The following is a 16,496-nucleotide window of genomic DNA, read 5'->3' as shown; positions in this document are numbered from 1 at the left end:
GCTAATGCTCACTCTGGGAGGCAGCAGGTGTTGGCTCAAGTACTTTGGTGCCTGCCACCTGCCTGGGAAACCTGGATTGAGTTCATGGGCCCCTGGCTTCAGCCTGCCCCCGGCCTGGCTATTGCAGGCATTTGGGGGGTGTGAGCCAGCAGATAAAAGCTCGCTCTCGCTCTCTCTATTGAATAATTAAAAAATAGTCTCTTTTTAAGTATATGTGTGTTTGAACACTCATGTTCATAGTATTAGTAATAGTCAAGAGGTGGAAGCAACCCAATGTCCGGGGATGAATCGATAAAGAAAATGTGGCATACGCCTATAATAGAAAATTTTCAGCTTTTAAAAGGAAGGGGAGCAGGTGTTTAGCTCTAGTGGTTAAGAAACCCAGATCACACATCAGAGTGCCTGGGTTTGACACCTGGCTCCGGCTTCTGAGTCCAACTTTTTGCCAGTGCAGACCCTGGGAGGTCCTGCTGATGACTCAAGAGGATTCCTGCCACCCGAATAGCACCCCAGCTTCTGCTCCCATCCAGCCCAGTCCCAGCCATTCTGGGCATTTGGGGAGAAACCAGCAGTTGGTAGCTCTTTCTTTCTGTAACTCTGCCTCTGGAATAAATAAATACAATATTTAAATGAACAAATAAAAAAGGAATGACATTCTGGGGCCGGTGCTGTGGCGCAGCAGGTTAACGCCCTAGCCTAAAGCGCCGGCATCCCATATGGGCACTGGATCGAGACTCGGCTGCTCCACTTCTCACCCAGCTCTCTGCTATGGCCTGAGAAAGCAGTGGAAGATGGCCCAAGTCTTTGGGCCCCTGCACTCGAGTGGGAGACCCAGAAGAAGCTCCTGGCTTCTGGCTTCCGATCGGCGCAGCTCCGACCATTGCGGCCAATTGGGGAGTGAACCAGCGGATGGAAGACCTCAATATCTCTCTCTCTCTGCCTCTTTCTCTGTGTAACTCTGACTTTTGAATAAATAATTTTTAAAAAAAGGAATGACATTCTAACATGTGCTGCAAATGGATGTGATTATTCTAAGTGAAAAGAGCCAGTCCTGAAAGGACACATATGTTCTTTGATTCCACTTACATGTGGGCCCTAGGGTGTTAAAAAAAAAAATAGACTGCCTGTCAAAAAAAAAAAAAATAGAAGGTAAAATGGTAGTCACCAGGGCCTGGAGGGAAGACATTTTTAGTGAGTGTATATTGGATACAGATTTTCAGTTGAGGAAGATGAAAAAGTTCTGGAGGTGCATGGTGATGATGGTTGCACCATGGAAATGTGTGTAACACGGCAGAACTGTACATTCAAAAATGGTTATAATGGTGTTTTTATTAAAAGATTTATTTATTTGACAGGTAGAGTTATAATGAGAGGGAGAGACAAAGAGAAAGGTCTTCCATCCACCGGTTCACTCCCCAAATGGCCGCAACGGCTGGAGCTGGGCCAAACCGAAGCCAGGAAACAGGAGGTTCCTCTGGGTCTCCCACACAGGTCCAGGGGCCCAAGGACTTGGGCCATCTTCCACTGCTTTCCCAGGCCATAGCAGAGAGTGGGATCGGAAGTGGAACAGCCTGGACTCGAACTGGCGCCCTATGGGATGCCTGTGCCACAGGCGGAAGATTAACCTACTGCGCCACAGCGCTGGCCCCTATAATGCTAAGTTTTATGTTATGAATATTTTAGCATTTGTTCCTCCAAAGAGAGTAGATGCAGAGGTTGGTTAGGAGGCTGTTTTTTTGTTTTTTTGTTGTTGTTGTTGTTGTTTTAATTTATTTATTTTTTATTTATTTTTTATTTTTTTGACAGGCAGAGTGGACAGTGAGAGAGAGAGACAGAGAGAAAGGCCTTCCTTTGCCGTTGGTTCACCCTCCAATGGCCGCCGCGGTCGGCGCGCCGCGGCCGGCGCATCGCGCTGATCCGATGGCAGGAGCCAGGAGCCAGGTGCTTTTCCTGGTCTCCCATGGGGTGCAGGGCCCAAGCACCTGGGCCATCCTCCACTGCACTCCCTGGCCACAGCAGAGAGCTGGCCTGGAAGAGGGGCAACCGGGACAGAATCCGGCGCCCCAACTGGGACTAGAACCCGGTGTGCCAGCACCGCAAGGCGGAGGATTAGCCTACTGAGCCACGGCGCCGGCCTTGGAGGCTGTTTTGATTGTCCAGACTACAAGTGATCTTGATTTAGACCAGGGCCCACAGATTTCTTGTTCATGAACATCTGTCAGAAAAAATGTTACATATAACCTATATTTTACTCATAAATAATATATATACCTATAGTATTATATTATTTACACATATATATAGTATTATATTATATTATATATTACGCACATATATAGTATTATATTATTTACACATATAAAAATTATTTTTATTTAATTAGAAATACAGAGATCTCCGATCTGCTGGTTCATTCCCTTAAATGTCCAAAGCAGCTAGGGCTGAAACTCCATCAAAGTCTCCCATGTGGGTGGCAGGATCACAGTACTGGAACCGTCACCTGCTACCTCCCAGGGTAGCATCTTCACACATCAGCAGAAAGCAGGAACCGGAAATAGAGGTGGGACCTGAACCCAGGCACTCTGATACAGGATGCAGGAGGCCCAAGTGACATGTGAACTGCTATATCAAACACACCACACAAAAATAATTTTTTAAAGATAAAAAATACAGTATATACATAAATTCTAGTACTTTCTCCGAGTAACCCAGTGGATTGCCTTTTCACACTACAAAATATACAAACCTCACTTTGAAAGCCATTCACGAACCATGGTAATGATAAAGAGAGAGAAAATTGGTCCAATCTGAGGACAATTTTGGAATAAAACTGATGCAAGCTAGTGGTGAAATGGAAGTGAAGAGTTAGGCAGTGGAGGGAATCCTGGTGTCTCCTGGGTCTCTGGGATGAGCCATGATGGTGATGACACTCCCAGGGGTGGGAAGGACCCTGGGGGAGCCAAGAGTAGGAAGAAGCCCATGAGTTCCAGGTGGACATGACGACGAGGAGTCACCAAGATGCAGCTCAGCTGTCACTCTGGAGCTGAGAAGGGAGGTCTGCACTGGAGATGTCACTTTTGATTGAGAGGACGATTTTTTGATAGTTGATTTTTTAAATAATTTTTTCCTAATACATGTTTTCTGTGAAATTTTTAAAAAGATTTATTTTATTTGAAAGGCAGAGTTACACAGAGAGTGGGGGAGAGAGAGAGAGAGAGAGAGAGAGAGAGAGATCTTCCATTAACTGGTTTACTCCCCAAATAGCCACAATAGCCAGGGCTGGGCCAGGCCGAAGCCAGGAGCCTGGAACTCCATCTGGGTCTCCCATGGGGGTGGCAGGAGCCCAAGCATGTGGAGCAGGGTTGGAAGTGCAGAAGCTGGGACTTGAACCGACTTCGCAGGCGGTGGCTTAACTGGCTGCACCACCACCCAGCCCCCACAGTTGAGTTTTTAGGGTCTCAGCAGGATCCTTTTTTATTTTTATTTATTTATTTATTTTTTATTTTTTGACAGGCAGAGTGGACAGTGAGAGAGAGAGACAGAGAGAAAGGTCTTCCTTTGCCGTTGGTTCACCCTCCAATGGCTGCTGCGGCCGGCGCACCGCGCTGATCCGATGGCAGGAGCCAGGAGCCAGGTGCTTTTCCTGGTCTCCCATGGGGTGCAGTGCCCAAGCACTTGGGCCATCCTCCACTGCACTCCCGGGCCACAGCAGAATGCTGGCCTGGAAGAGGGGCAACCGGGACAGAATCTGGCGCCCCGACCAGGACTAGAACCCGGTGTGCCGGCGCTGCAAGGCGGAGGATTAGCCTAGTGAGCCGCGGCGCTGGCCCAGCAGGATCCTTTTGAAAGAAAAGGCTGCTGAGACAGGAGAAGGAGGATCTGGCTCGCCTCGGGAGGTTCTGAACATGCCTGGTGAGGGCTTCACCTCGGCCTGCAGCAGTGAAGAGGGCTCGGGGGGGGGGGGGGGCAGAGGTGTGAGGAGGGTGGGAAGGCTCTGAGGGCAGGAAGCAGGGTGGGCAGGAGCAATGCGGTAGACTCTCCCAGCAGTAGTGAGAGTCTGTGGCAGGTTGATAGGCAGAACTTCAGAGGAGACCCCTCCTTCCGGCTGTGCGACGCCCTAGCAGCTGATTGATAGAAGGGAAGAAAGTGGAACAAGGTGTCATGGCCGGGAGGGGCAGGGGAGAGGAACAGGGAGAGGGGCAAGAGTGTTCCTGACATCATAGGCAGCGGAACCCAAGCTACAGGGGGAAGGCTGTGAGGCGGAACTGGACAGCTAACTTGGAGGAAGTGCCCCGGGGTGCCAGTGTCACCTTGCCCATGGAGGCTGGAAAGAGGGCCAGGGATGTGAGGGTAGCAGGCTTTTCAGAGGGTTAATTGTGGCTCCTAGAGTCTCGGCTCCTGCTATAGGCCACAGGGGCTACTGGACCTGGCCACAGAAGCCTCCAGTGACGACCCCCTGGGGGACACCTAGGAACCTGGGATGAGCCTTTCCAAGCGGCCCTTTCTCCATGAGGCAGGTCTGACCCCCCTGCCCGCTGCACCCCAAACCCACAGTGCCAGAGTTATGTGCCGCAAAACACTTGGGCTCGCAGCAATTGGGCCGCTTTCTAGAGGTGTCAGTCCAGCTCGGGAGGCCCTGGAGACCCCCACAGCCAGCCATGCCATTCTGCGTTGAACGTGAACATCGCCGACCTTGCAACTCCTTTGCCTCTGTGGCGCTCCAGCCACCGGGCGGCCTTGGCTCTCTTGCCCGAGACCTGAGAACATTTTGTACTGCGAACCTAGCAAGTCTGCGCTGTGAGTCCTCCTGCAGATATACTTTGTCTTCATTCACTAAACACGCAAACATATGGATAGGAAGGGAAAAACACCCAGGTACCCTACATAGGTTTGAGACATTTGTTGCTCTCCTGTCACCTCTTTTTTTTTTTTAAGGATTTATTTATTTATTTATTTATTGAAAGGCAGAGTGACAGAGAGGGAAAATCGGAGAGAGAGGGAGAGAGTGAGAGAGCAAGCAAGCGAGAGAAGGACAAATGGCCACAACAGCTGGGGTTAGGCCAGGCCAAAGCCAGGAGCCAAGAACAGCATCCGGGTCTCCTGTGTAGGTGGCAGGATCCCAAACACTTGGGCCATCTGCTGCTTCTCTCACAAATACATTAGCAGGGAGCTGGATCTGAAGTGGAATAGCAGGGACTCGAACTGGCAACGCAAGCAGTGGCTTAATCTGTGCTACAATGCTGGCTTCCCTGTCATCTCTTTTTTTTTTTTTTTTAAGTCTATAATACAATAATCTTACTCTCTGTTTTTGTTCTTTTAGATTTTTATTTATTTATTTATTTGAGAGGCAGAGTTACAGAGAGAGACAGAGACAGAGACAGGTCTTCTATCTGCTGGTTCACTCCCCAAATGGCCACAGTGGCTGGAGGTGGGCCTTTCCAAAGCCAGGAGCCAGGAGCTTCTTCCGGGTCTCCCACGTGGGTGCAGGGGCCCAAGGACTTGGGCCATCTTCTGCTGTTTCCCAGGCCACAGCAGAGAGCTGGATTGGAAGTGGAGCAGCTGGGGCTCAAACCGGCGCCCATATGGAATGCTGACAATGCAGGCAGAGGCTTAACCTACTATGCCATAGCGCTACCCCGTCATCTCTTCATTGCAGGCTCCTTACTGAGAGAGTAGAACTCACGGGTCTAGAGATGGTACCGGCCCTCCTGGAGCCCTCATGAAGCTGAAGCCATGGTCTTAGCTCTGCAAAGAGACCTGGGAATTGGAGCCTTGACGTGCATACAGGGATGGGATGGCATGGTGCCTCAGAGACCTCAGTGTGCCTTATAGGAGGCCAAAAAGGTCAAAGTCAGGGACCAGGGTCTTTCTCTGAGTCCACCTGGCACCCCATGTATCTGGCTGGAGTCAGCATGACAGCCAGGTCAGGTGGGAGGGGCGAGAACCACCAGGGCTGCTGCCTGGAGAAGTGAGCAGGGGGTTTCAGGGGGCTTTTGGTGACTGAGTCAGAAGGGAGGAGCCCTGGGACCAGTGTTGGGGTGCGGAGGGTTAAGCTGCCTCTTACAACATCAGCATCCTGTATGAGCACCAGTTCAAGTCCTGACTGCTCCACTTCCAGTCCAGCTCCCTGTCAATGGCCTGGGAAAACATGTGGGAGACGTGGATGGAGCTCCTAGCTCCTGGCTTTGGCCTGGCCAAGCCTTGACCAATATAGCTATCTGGGGAGTGAAACAGCAGATGGACGATCTCTCTCTCTCTCTCTCTCTCTCTCTCTCTCTCTCTGCCTTTCAAATAAATAAATCCTAAAAAAAAGAAAAGAAAAGAAGAATGGATGAGACCTGCATGCGTGAGATGTGCCACAGAGCTGCGCCTTGACCTTGGCGAGAGACAGAACCCCTTGCTGAGAAAGCAAAGCTGACTTTCTGATAATGTCAGAAAGGCTGCAGAGGCGGACCCTCTCAACCAGAGGGCCTCCTAAGGGACTGCAGCAGTGATTTCTCTGAAACTGATGCCCAGTGCACCTGCATGGCCATGAAAGCAGGGCTTCCGGGTTGAGTTTGCCCATGTGGGAAAGGGTTCTTCCAGCCAAGTGGTTCTTGATGGAGGAGGGGCAGTGGAGTTCAGTCTGCAGAGAGGCGCCTGTGCTTTACCTACCTGATTCGCCTTGGCCGGAATGTGCAAGCTTCGAGATGGGCTGTGAGCCCTAGGCAGGGCTGCTGCATTCCAGAGTCCACAGGATCTGGGAGTGGGTCTGGAAAGGCCTGGCCAGACATTCTGGGCACAGAGCAACTGGCTGCATCTGCTGGGTATGGAGAGAGGCTGGGGCAAGGCCAGGCCAGCAGCTTAGGCCACGTGGCCCAGGCAAGGACGATGGTGGGGTGGCATGGGTTATGTACAGAAAGGGGGGTCTCCCCCCAGTATCCAGGCTGCTTCGTGGAGGAAGCTGCCCCTGCCCCTCCTTTCCTCTGTGCAGATCCATCTGAGCGTCCTATGGCCCTCCCTCCACTCTACTCCATCCACCCTCTCGCTGGAAACGGCAGTGCATGGCCAAGGGGCCCTGGCCAAGCCATCATCTGCTTTTGTGTCATCCCACCTCTAAGATCCCAGCTTGCCTTTCCTTGTCCTGAGTATCAGAGGCTGGCCTGGGAGATCCCTGAGGAGTTGGCTGGACCCCAGAAGTCCAGGCCCCTTTCCCTGCCAGGAAACGAGTCCTGGTTCTACTTTGTTGATTTCTCTTCTGGAGGCCCTGAACAACAAAGGAGCTTGGAGGGCAGGGATGGGAAAACCCAAGACACAGGCAGGAGGAGCTGCAGTGGGGCTCCCGAGGGGTGTCTGGATGTGTGGTGGGGACGTAGGTGAGCAGAAGGAGGGACGCAGGACCACCTGGACGCTACCTCTGCATTATCAGCGGTGAATACCTGCATGGTGGGGAAGGAGGCAGACAGATGTTCCAGGCCACAGGCTGCCAGGGTCTGAGGACTTAAAACCAGGAAGGAAAGGGAAGGTGTGTTGGGGAGGGAACTCAGGCAGAGCTCCTGTGTTGGCCGTGGCCTTGGGGCCACTGTGCAATCCTAAAAGGCACGGGTAGCACCAGGCCATTCCACAGCTGAGCCAAGCCCCTGTCCTCAGGTTCTGGGCAGGGACCTGGCCACAGACATGACCATAGCTCAGAAAGCCTGAACTCTGGTCTTGCTCCAGCAAGATGTGTCTCCCTGGGGCGGGCGCTGTGGCCTGGCAGGCTAAGCCTCCACCTGTGGCACCAGCATCCCACGTGGGAGTCAGCTCCACTTCCGATCTAGCTCTCTGCGATGACCTGGGAAAGCAGTAGAAGATGGTCCCTGCGCCCACATGGGAGACCTGGAAGGAGCTCGTGGCTCCTGGCTTTGGATCGGCCCCGCTCCAGCTGTTGTGGCCATTTGGGAAGTGAACCAGCAGATGGAAGACCTCTCTCTGTCTCTCCCTCTCTCTCTGTCTGTTTCTCTGTAACCCTACCTCTCAAAGAAATAAATGTTTAATAATCTTAAAAAAAATAAGATGTGTCTCCCGAGAATCACTGGAGGACAGCTCACAGGGTTGGCTCTGTGGCCTTGTAGTAAAGAGCTCGGGGTTGACCAGTTATTCGAGATCTGAACAAGCAGATGTATGCGTGTCCCCCTCCTAGTCCTGAAGCTACCAGGTGGCCAAGGTCAAGGGGCCTGAGAGAGCATGGGCCCATCTAGCTGAAGAAACCAGAACTCTGTCCCATTTCCTGGGCATGGGTGGACTTTCCTTTTGGTTATCAGAGTGTAATAACCCCAAGTCCTTGTCACAGAAACAAGAGGGCATTTATTAGTCCTAACAAAAAGAGCCCTGTGGCCTTTGGAATGGGTGTCCTTGGCAGCGGTCCCGATGCCTGGGAGGAAGCCGCAGACTGCCACCCCGCAGCGGATCGCTGTCCCTGGGTGCAGGGGGAGGGAGGAGCAGGGCCCGGGTCTTCACTCCTTCCACGCACGGTACCAAAGTCCTTGGAGTCACTTGGTGCTCTGATCAGAGCTCCTAGCCAGGTCAGTCTGTGCATCTCAACAGTGGCTTCAATCGCCAGCAGGCAGGGAAAGGCAAGCTGCCACTGGCTGAGTTTCTGGTGGCAATGTGACCAGCCACTTGTGCCACTTAAGGGAGTGGTCATGGAGCCTGGATGCCTGGCCGCCTCCCAAAGAGGCCCGGCACACACAGCTTAAGTTTGATGCAGGTGCTGGATGGCAAAACCATACGCAGCTCTGTTTCTCTTTTAATTTTAATCTATTTAAAAGGCAGAGAAACACAGAGAGAAATCGCCCATTGAGTAGTTTACTCCCCAAATGCACACAACAGCCAGGCCAAAGCCAGGAGCCTGGGATTCCATCTGGGTCTCCCATGTGGGCAGCAGAGACCCAAGTACTTGAGCCATCCTCTGCTTCCTCCCAGGGTGTGCTTAAGCAGGAAACTGGCATCAGAAGCAGAGCCGGGGCTTGAACCCAGGCACTCCAGGACGGGATGTGGGCATCTCCAGCAGCATCTTAGTCCCTGTGCCAAACTTGTACCCCACAATTCCCTTTCATCAGGCAGTTGCAGTGGGGTGTGGGGAACCAGGGAGCCAGGTGTCGCAGCCAGGTCAGAGAGCAGTGTGGGAGCAGTGAACATCAAAAGGAGGTTCTTCTCCCTCCCAACTCCACAGGGAGAAGTCAATACAGGGGCTGCACCCCTGGCCTTCTCCCACTGCCTGTGATACTCTGCCTAACCTTAACTCTAACCTCCACAGCCACCAGAACTCACACCTTCCATTTAGGGGCAAAGCCAGGAGCTTCCTCTGGGTCTCCCAGGCAGGTGCAGGGGCACAAGGACTTGGGCCATCCTCCATTGCTTTCCCAGGCCATAGCAGAGAGCTGGATCAGAAGCGGAGCAGCTGGAACTCGAACTGGCGCCCATGTGGGATGCCAGCACTGCAGGTGGCCGCTTTACCCACTATGCCACAGCCCCAGCCCCACCACTCAGTTCTGAGATAAGACTGAGGATCTCAGACGGAGCTGAAGAAACTTCAGCCACCTAAGACTTGCCTTAGCTCTGAGCTCCCCCCAGCCAACACTTACATAAATCACCAAGGACATTAAGTATGTTAAAGGGAGCTGGGTGAACTTAAAAACATGCAGAGAAATCTTGAAAGCAAAGCATCAACACTCCTATAGCCTATGAGATTCCTTTTTTTTTTTTTAAAGTTATGTTTGAAAAGTAGAGTTATGGAAGGAGGGGGAGATACAGAGAGAGAGAGAGAGAGAGAGAGAGAGGTCTTCCATCTGCTGGTTCACTCCCCAGATGGCCGCAATAGCTGGGGTTGGGCCAAGCAGAAGCCAGGAGCCCAGAATTCCATCTGGGTCTCCCCCGTGGGTGCCCGGGTTCACACACTTGGGCCATCTTCTGCTGCTTTCCCAGTTGCATTAGCAGGGAGCTGGATCAGAAGTGGTGCATCCAGGAGTTGAAGCAGTGCTCCTCTATGGAGTGCACTTGTCGCAAATGGAGGCTTAACCCACTGCACCACAATACCTGCCCCCAGGTGTTTGAAATCTTGACCTCATGGGCCTTCCCCTCTAGGAAGCCATCTCTGAAACCCCCAACTGTAAGGTTTTGCTGTCTTACAAAACTAGCCTTTCCCCGTTCGGACCCTGAGCTTGGACAAGCCTTCCCTCACGCTCACCTGCATCGCCAGCACTTGGTGCTGCGTACGGCCAACGCTAGGCATTTGCAGAATTACTTACTCATTTGCTCAGCAGTTTTCTGAGCACCTGCTATGGGGCAAGGCACTGTGCCACGTACTGGAGATGTCGTGGTGAAGGAGGAAGACGACGTGGTGGGGAGGCCAGACCTCGGCCAACAAAAATGACAGAAACAAAACCATGAAATGTATCGGGGAGAACGTGTGGCACAGTGGGTTAAGCTGCCACTTGGGACGGCCCGAATCTCACATTAGAGCGCCTGGCTTTGGGATCGGCCTCTGCTTCCCATCCAGCTTCCTGCTAATGCACACCCTGGGAGGCCACAGCTGATGACTCAAGTTCTTGGGAGACCTAGGTGGAGTTCCTGGCTCCTGCCTTGCGTCTGGCTGTCGCAGTCATCCGGGGACTGAACCAGAGGAAGGGAGATTCCCCACCCCACCCCCCCGCCGTGCCTTATATTAAAATCAAGTCACATTGTAAGGAAGAAAAAGCGTAGAATGTGAGCAGCATACTGCAAGGACAGCATAGCACATTCTCCAAGTTCCCTGAAGGCATTCTGAGCGTGCTGCCTGTAGATCGACAAGAGTAGCAGAAGAAGCAACCGGCCGGGGAAGATGCCTCCAGGGGAGAGGAGTTGCCTGGGCAAAGACTCCGAATCAGAAGCCAGGCCTTTGACTCATTTTAGGATCTGATGGGAGGCCAGGGGTGTTCCCTGGGGACCAGATCATAAGCGGCAGGGTTGGGAAGAACTGAACCATACTTAAGAGAAACAGGAAGTCCCTGGTGGGTGGTGGTGGTGTTGGATATAAAAAAAAAATTTTGCTGGGCTGGTGCTGTGGCGCAATGGATTGACGCCCTGGCCCGAGGCGCAGGCATTCCATGTGGCCACCTGTTTGAGACCCAGCTGCTCCACTTCCGATCCAGCTCTCTGCTATGGCCTGGGAAGGCAGTGGAAGATGGCCCAAGTCCTTGGGCTCCTGCACCTGCGTGGGAGATCAGGAAGAAGCTCCTGGTCCTGGCTTCGGATCGGCGCAGTTCCAGTCGTTGCGGCCAATTGGGGAGTGAACCAGCAGATGGGAGACCTCTCTCTCTCTCTCTCTCTCTACCTCTCCTCTCTCTGTGTAGCTCTGACTTTCAAATAAATAAATCTTTTTTTTTTTTTTTTTTTTTTTGACAGGCAGAGTGGACAGAGAGAGAGACAGAGAGAGAAAGGTCTTCCTTTGCCGCTGGTTCACCCTCCAATGGCCGCCGCTGCAGCCGGCGCACCGCGCTGATCCTGGCAGGAGCCAGGAGCCAGGTGCTTTTCCTGGTCTCCCATGGGGTGCAGGGCCCAAGCACCTGGGCCATCCTCCACTGCACTCCCTGGCCATAGCAGAGAGCTGGCCTGGAAGAGGGGCAACCGGGACAGAATCCGGCGCCCCAACCGGGACTAGAACCCGGTGTGCCGGCGCCGCAAGGTGGAGGATTAGCCTATTGAGCCACGGCGCCGGCTCTAAATAAATCTTTAAAAAGAGAAATAAACAAAAAAATTTGCCTGTTTCCATAGCACTTAGGAGACAAGGGAGTGAGCAAAGCCCTCAGGTGTCTGTATGTGGTGTTGGAGAGGCCCAGAAGTAGAGAGAATGCAAGGTCCCTTTGAGATATGGTTCTTTTATATGGAAGTGCTTATTGTTTTTAAAAGATTTATATTTATTTGAAAGACAGAGTTACAGAGAAAGGTAGAGACAGAGAGAGAGGTCTTCCATCCGCTGGTTCACTCCCCAGATGGCTGCTACGGCTGGAGCTGTGCCAATCCAAGGCCAGGAGCCAGGTGCCTCTTCCCATTCTCCCATGTAGGTGCAGGGGCCCAAGGACTTGGGCCATCTTCTACTGTTTTCCCAGGCCATAGCAGAGAGCTGGATCGGAAGAGGAACAGCCAGGACTAGAACCGGTGCCCATAAGGGATGCTGGTGCTGTAGGCCAGGGCTTTAACCCACTGTGCCACAGTGCTGGCCCCTAGAAATGCTATTTGTATAACTATAGGAATCTAAGTGTACACTGTAGGATTTTACTCTTGTATCCACTGTCATCCCAGTCAAGAGAGGGATATTTTGGCAGTCCCCTCCAAATGTAACTGCTATTTTATTTATTTGCTGTGGAGAGAGAGAGAACTCCCATCTGCTGGTGCCTGTAACAGCCCATTGATTTTACTTTTTTTTTTTTTTTTTTTTTTTTTTTTTTTTTTTTTTGGACAGGCAGAGAGACAGAGAGAAAGGTCTTCCTTTTGCTGTTGGTTCACCCTCCAATGGCCGCCGCAGCCAGCGGCACACCGCGCTGATCCCATGGCAGGAGCCAGGTACTTATCCTGGTCTCCCATGGGGTGCAGGGCCCAAGCACTTGGGCCATCCTCCACTGCACTCCCTGGCCACAGCAGAGAGCTGGCCTGGAAGAGGGGCAACCGGGACAGAATCCGGCGCCCCGACCGGGACTAGAACCCGGTGTGCTGGCACCACAAGGCGGAGGATTAGCCGAGTGAGCTGCGGCGCCGGCCTGATTTTACTTATTTATTTAAGAGGTAGAGTTACAAAGAGAGAGACAGACAGACAGACAGACAAAGGTCTTCCACCCACTGGTTCGCTCTCCAAATGGCTGCAGTGGCTGGAGCTGAGCTGATCTGAAGCCAGGAGGCAGGAACTCCTTCCTGGTTTCCCACGCAGGTGCAGGGGCCCAAGCACTGGGGCCGTCCTCCACTGCTTTCCCAGGACATAGCAGAGAGACGTGTACCAGCACCCATATGGGATGCCAGCACCAAAGGTGGAGGCTTAGCCTACATGCCACAGCGCTGGCCCCAGTACATACTCTTTTTTATGTCTGGATCTTTCCCTCACCATCATGTCTGTGAGATCCATCTCAGTTGTATACGCCTGGTTTCTTTTTCTACTGTATTGCGTTGATAAATATACCACTCTTCATCCATTCTACTATTGCTGTACGTTTAAGTGTTTCCAGGTTTTGGCTGATTTGCACCAGGAATGTTTTTGAATATGGCTTCTGGTCATTATTTCTAATATTTCTATTGGTATCATTTCTATTGGGTATATACCCGGGAGTGGAACTGCTGCATATAGGACAATACCTTCAGCTTTAGTAGAACTGGCTGATTATTTTTGCGAATTGCTTGTACAAACTTACCCTCCCTCTGTTAAAATGTGAAAGTTCCAGTTTGTCCACTTCCTCAGCACTGGACGTTATGGGCTTTCTAGTTTCAGTCATTTTTGTGGGGGTAGAATGGTATGTTGTTGTGGTTTCTATTTGTATTTCTCTGATGACATAGCATCAAGAATCTCTTCACACATTTCTTTGGTACCTGAATGTCCTCACTGATTGTGCGTTCAAGATTTTAAATCTGAATTGTTGTTTTCTTTAGTGATTTGTTCTTTTATTTTATTTTTAATTTTTTTTTGACAGGCAGAGTGGACAGTGAGAGAGAGAGAGAGACAGAGAGAAAGGTCTTCCTTTTGCCGTTGGTTCACACTCCAATGGCCGCCACGGCTGGCGCGCTGTGGCCGGCGCACCGTGCTGATCCGAAGGCAGGAGCCAGGTGCTTCTCCTGGTCTCCCATGGGGTGCAGGGCCCAAGCACTTGGGCCATCCTCCACTGCACTCCTGGGACACAGCAGAGAGCTGGCCTGGAAGAGGAGCAACCGGGACAGAACCGGCGCCCCAACTGGGACTAGAACCCGGTGTGCTGTCGCGGCAGGCGGAGGATTAGCCTAGTGAGCCGCAGCGCCGGCTTTCTCTTATTTTTTTTTTAAAGTTAATTTATTTTCATCTACTTGAAAGGTAGAATTAAAGAGAGAGAGAAAGGGAGGGGTAGGTGCAAGGAGAGAGAGAGAGAGAGAGAGGGAGAGAGAGAGAGAATCTTTCATTCATTGGTTCATGCACCAAATGCCCACAACAGCCAGGGTTGGGCCAGGTAGAAGCCAGGAGCCTGGAGTTCCATCTAGGTTTCTCACCTGGGTGGTAAGTTCCAAGCACTTGAGCCATCACCTGCTGGCTCCCAGGATGAATTCACAGGAAGTTGGATTGGAAGCCAGTAGTCAGGAACTGGAACTGGTACTCTGATATGGGATGCGCATATTCCAAGTGGTGGTTTAACCCACTGCACCCCAATGCTTGCTGCTACTGATTTGTTCTTTATGTATTCTGGATGTGAACCCTTGATGGTTACTATTAATATTGTGAAAATCTCCCAATCTCTGATTTTGATTTTTACCCAGTTAATGTCTTTTGATAAATAAATTCTTAGTCTTAATAAAGTCTAGTTTATCAATGTTTTCTTTATAAAATTACTTATTTATTTTTCATTTTATTTGAAAGTGAAAGAGAGAGAGACTGATTTTTGCACCTGCTGATTCACTCATCAAATGCCCACAACAGGTAGGGCCGGGCCAGGCGGAAGCTAGGAGCCTGGAACTCCCTCTTGGCCCTCTGCGGCTCATCAGCAGAAAGCCGGGGCTCGAACAAGTGCTCCAGGATGCTGGCATTACAAGTGGCAGCTGAACTCATCGCACCTTAACACCAGCCCCAGCAACAAACTTTGAAAAGCAGAGAAGGCGGCCGGTGCTGCGGCTCACTAGGCTAATCCTCCGCCTTGCGGCGCCGGCACACCGGGTTCTAGTCCCGGTCGGGGCGCCGGATTCTGTCCCGGTTGCCCCTCTTCCAGGCCAGCTCTCTGCTGTGGCCAGTGGAGGATGGAAAGGAAGACCGTTCTCTCTGTCTCTCTCTCTCTCACTGTCCACTCTGCCTGTGGGGGAAAAAAAAAGCAGAAAGGGCTTATGTAGTCCCAAATTTTTGAGGTGCGAGTCTCAGATTGTGCAGCCCCACCCGTCTGGTGCCCCGTGAGGGTGGCAGATAGCAATGGCAGAGCATGCGGGGTCGGTCATCTGGTGAGCCAGGAAGCTAGGGACCCTCTTGTGAGAACTGCCTTTCAAAGGCGTGAGCCAAAGACCTCCCGCTGGGCCTCACCCTGAGCGATGGCTTCCACCCTCTTAGTGTCCTTTGGAGTCTAAAATTCTGCATGAGTTTGGGGGCCAACTTATAGTCCAGCCACAGCATCCCCTGGGAGTTTTCATCTCTTTCTTTCTGGAAGGAGAAAGACTGTGTGTGCATGGGGCCCTGGGGTGGGCATCAAATGTGAGAACACATCCACCTGCTTTAGAAGACCCTCTAAGACCCGTGACAGCCACTGCAGGGTCATCACCAGCCTTTCTCCAGCAGCCCCTGGGAGCTCGTGCAGCCCGGGTCCACAGCTGGCTCCTTTCTAGTAGTTTCCTGTACAGACATTACTTGTGCTCACCATATCTCCTTTGCCGGGGGATTCCCTTGCCGGGCCAGTGCTGTGGCACAGCTGGTTAAGCTGCCACCTGTAGTGCCACCATCCCATTTGGGTGCCTGTTCAAGTCCTGGCTGCTCCACTTCTGATTTAGCTCCCTGCTAATGTGCCTGGGAAAGCAGCAGATAGCCCAAGTACTTGGGCCCCTGCACCCACGTGGGAGACTGGGAACCAGCTCCTGGTTCCAGGCTTCAGATGGGCCCAGCTCTGGCTGTTGTGGCCACTTGGGGAGTGAACCAGCGGATGGAATCTCTTTCTCTCTCTCTCTGCCTCTCCTTCTCTCTCCGTGTAACTCAGCCTTTCAAATAAATAAAACACCTTAAAAAAAAAAAAACACAGAATCCCTTTTCTTTCTTAAATTAGGTGAGAACAACGCAAACTAAATCTAGGATAATGCAACAGTGGGTGTGTCTGTCAGCTCTTTCCATTCCTGGGATTGTGCTAAGACAAACATCAGGACAGTGGCCATGTCAGCTCAGTAGCGGGGTGGGGGGCTCAAGACTCCAGGATTTCCAGGCTTAAACCAAACAGCAGCTGGAAGAGGAGAAAGGTAAACTGGCCAGGCTCTAAGTATACTTTAAGCCTAAGCTGTGACTCAGGTTGATGAAAGCTGTAGAGCAAGCCTGTTGACAATCTGGAAGCCAGGCTCAGAGAGGCGTCTGATCCAGGGACAAGGCCAGGGAGCTTGGTGTGGCCTGGCAATGCTTGCTGTCTCTCCAGGCCTTTAGAAGTCAGTGGCCGTGCCGGCCGCAGGTCTCCCTGCTGCTGCCCACTGGCTGGCCACAGCACCAGAGGCGTGCCCCTGCCCTGCTTGCTCCCAGCTCCCCGCCCTGCGCCTTATTTTTAGATCTGTGACTCAGATGCCTCCACTAGCCCTGTGGCGAGGAGTGCCTGCTC

Source organism: Oryctolagus cuniculus, chromosome 18 (assembly GCF_051225735.1).
Source record: "Oryctolagus cuniculus isolate XC-2025 breed Fujian yellow rabbit chromosome 18, ASM5122573v1, whole genome shotgun sequence".
Lineage (NCBI taxonomy): Eukaryota > Metazoa > Chordata > Mammalia > Lagomorpha > Leporidae > Oryctolagus > Oryctolagus cuniculus.
Note: the sequence above shows the minus strand (reverse complement) of the source record.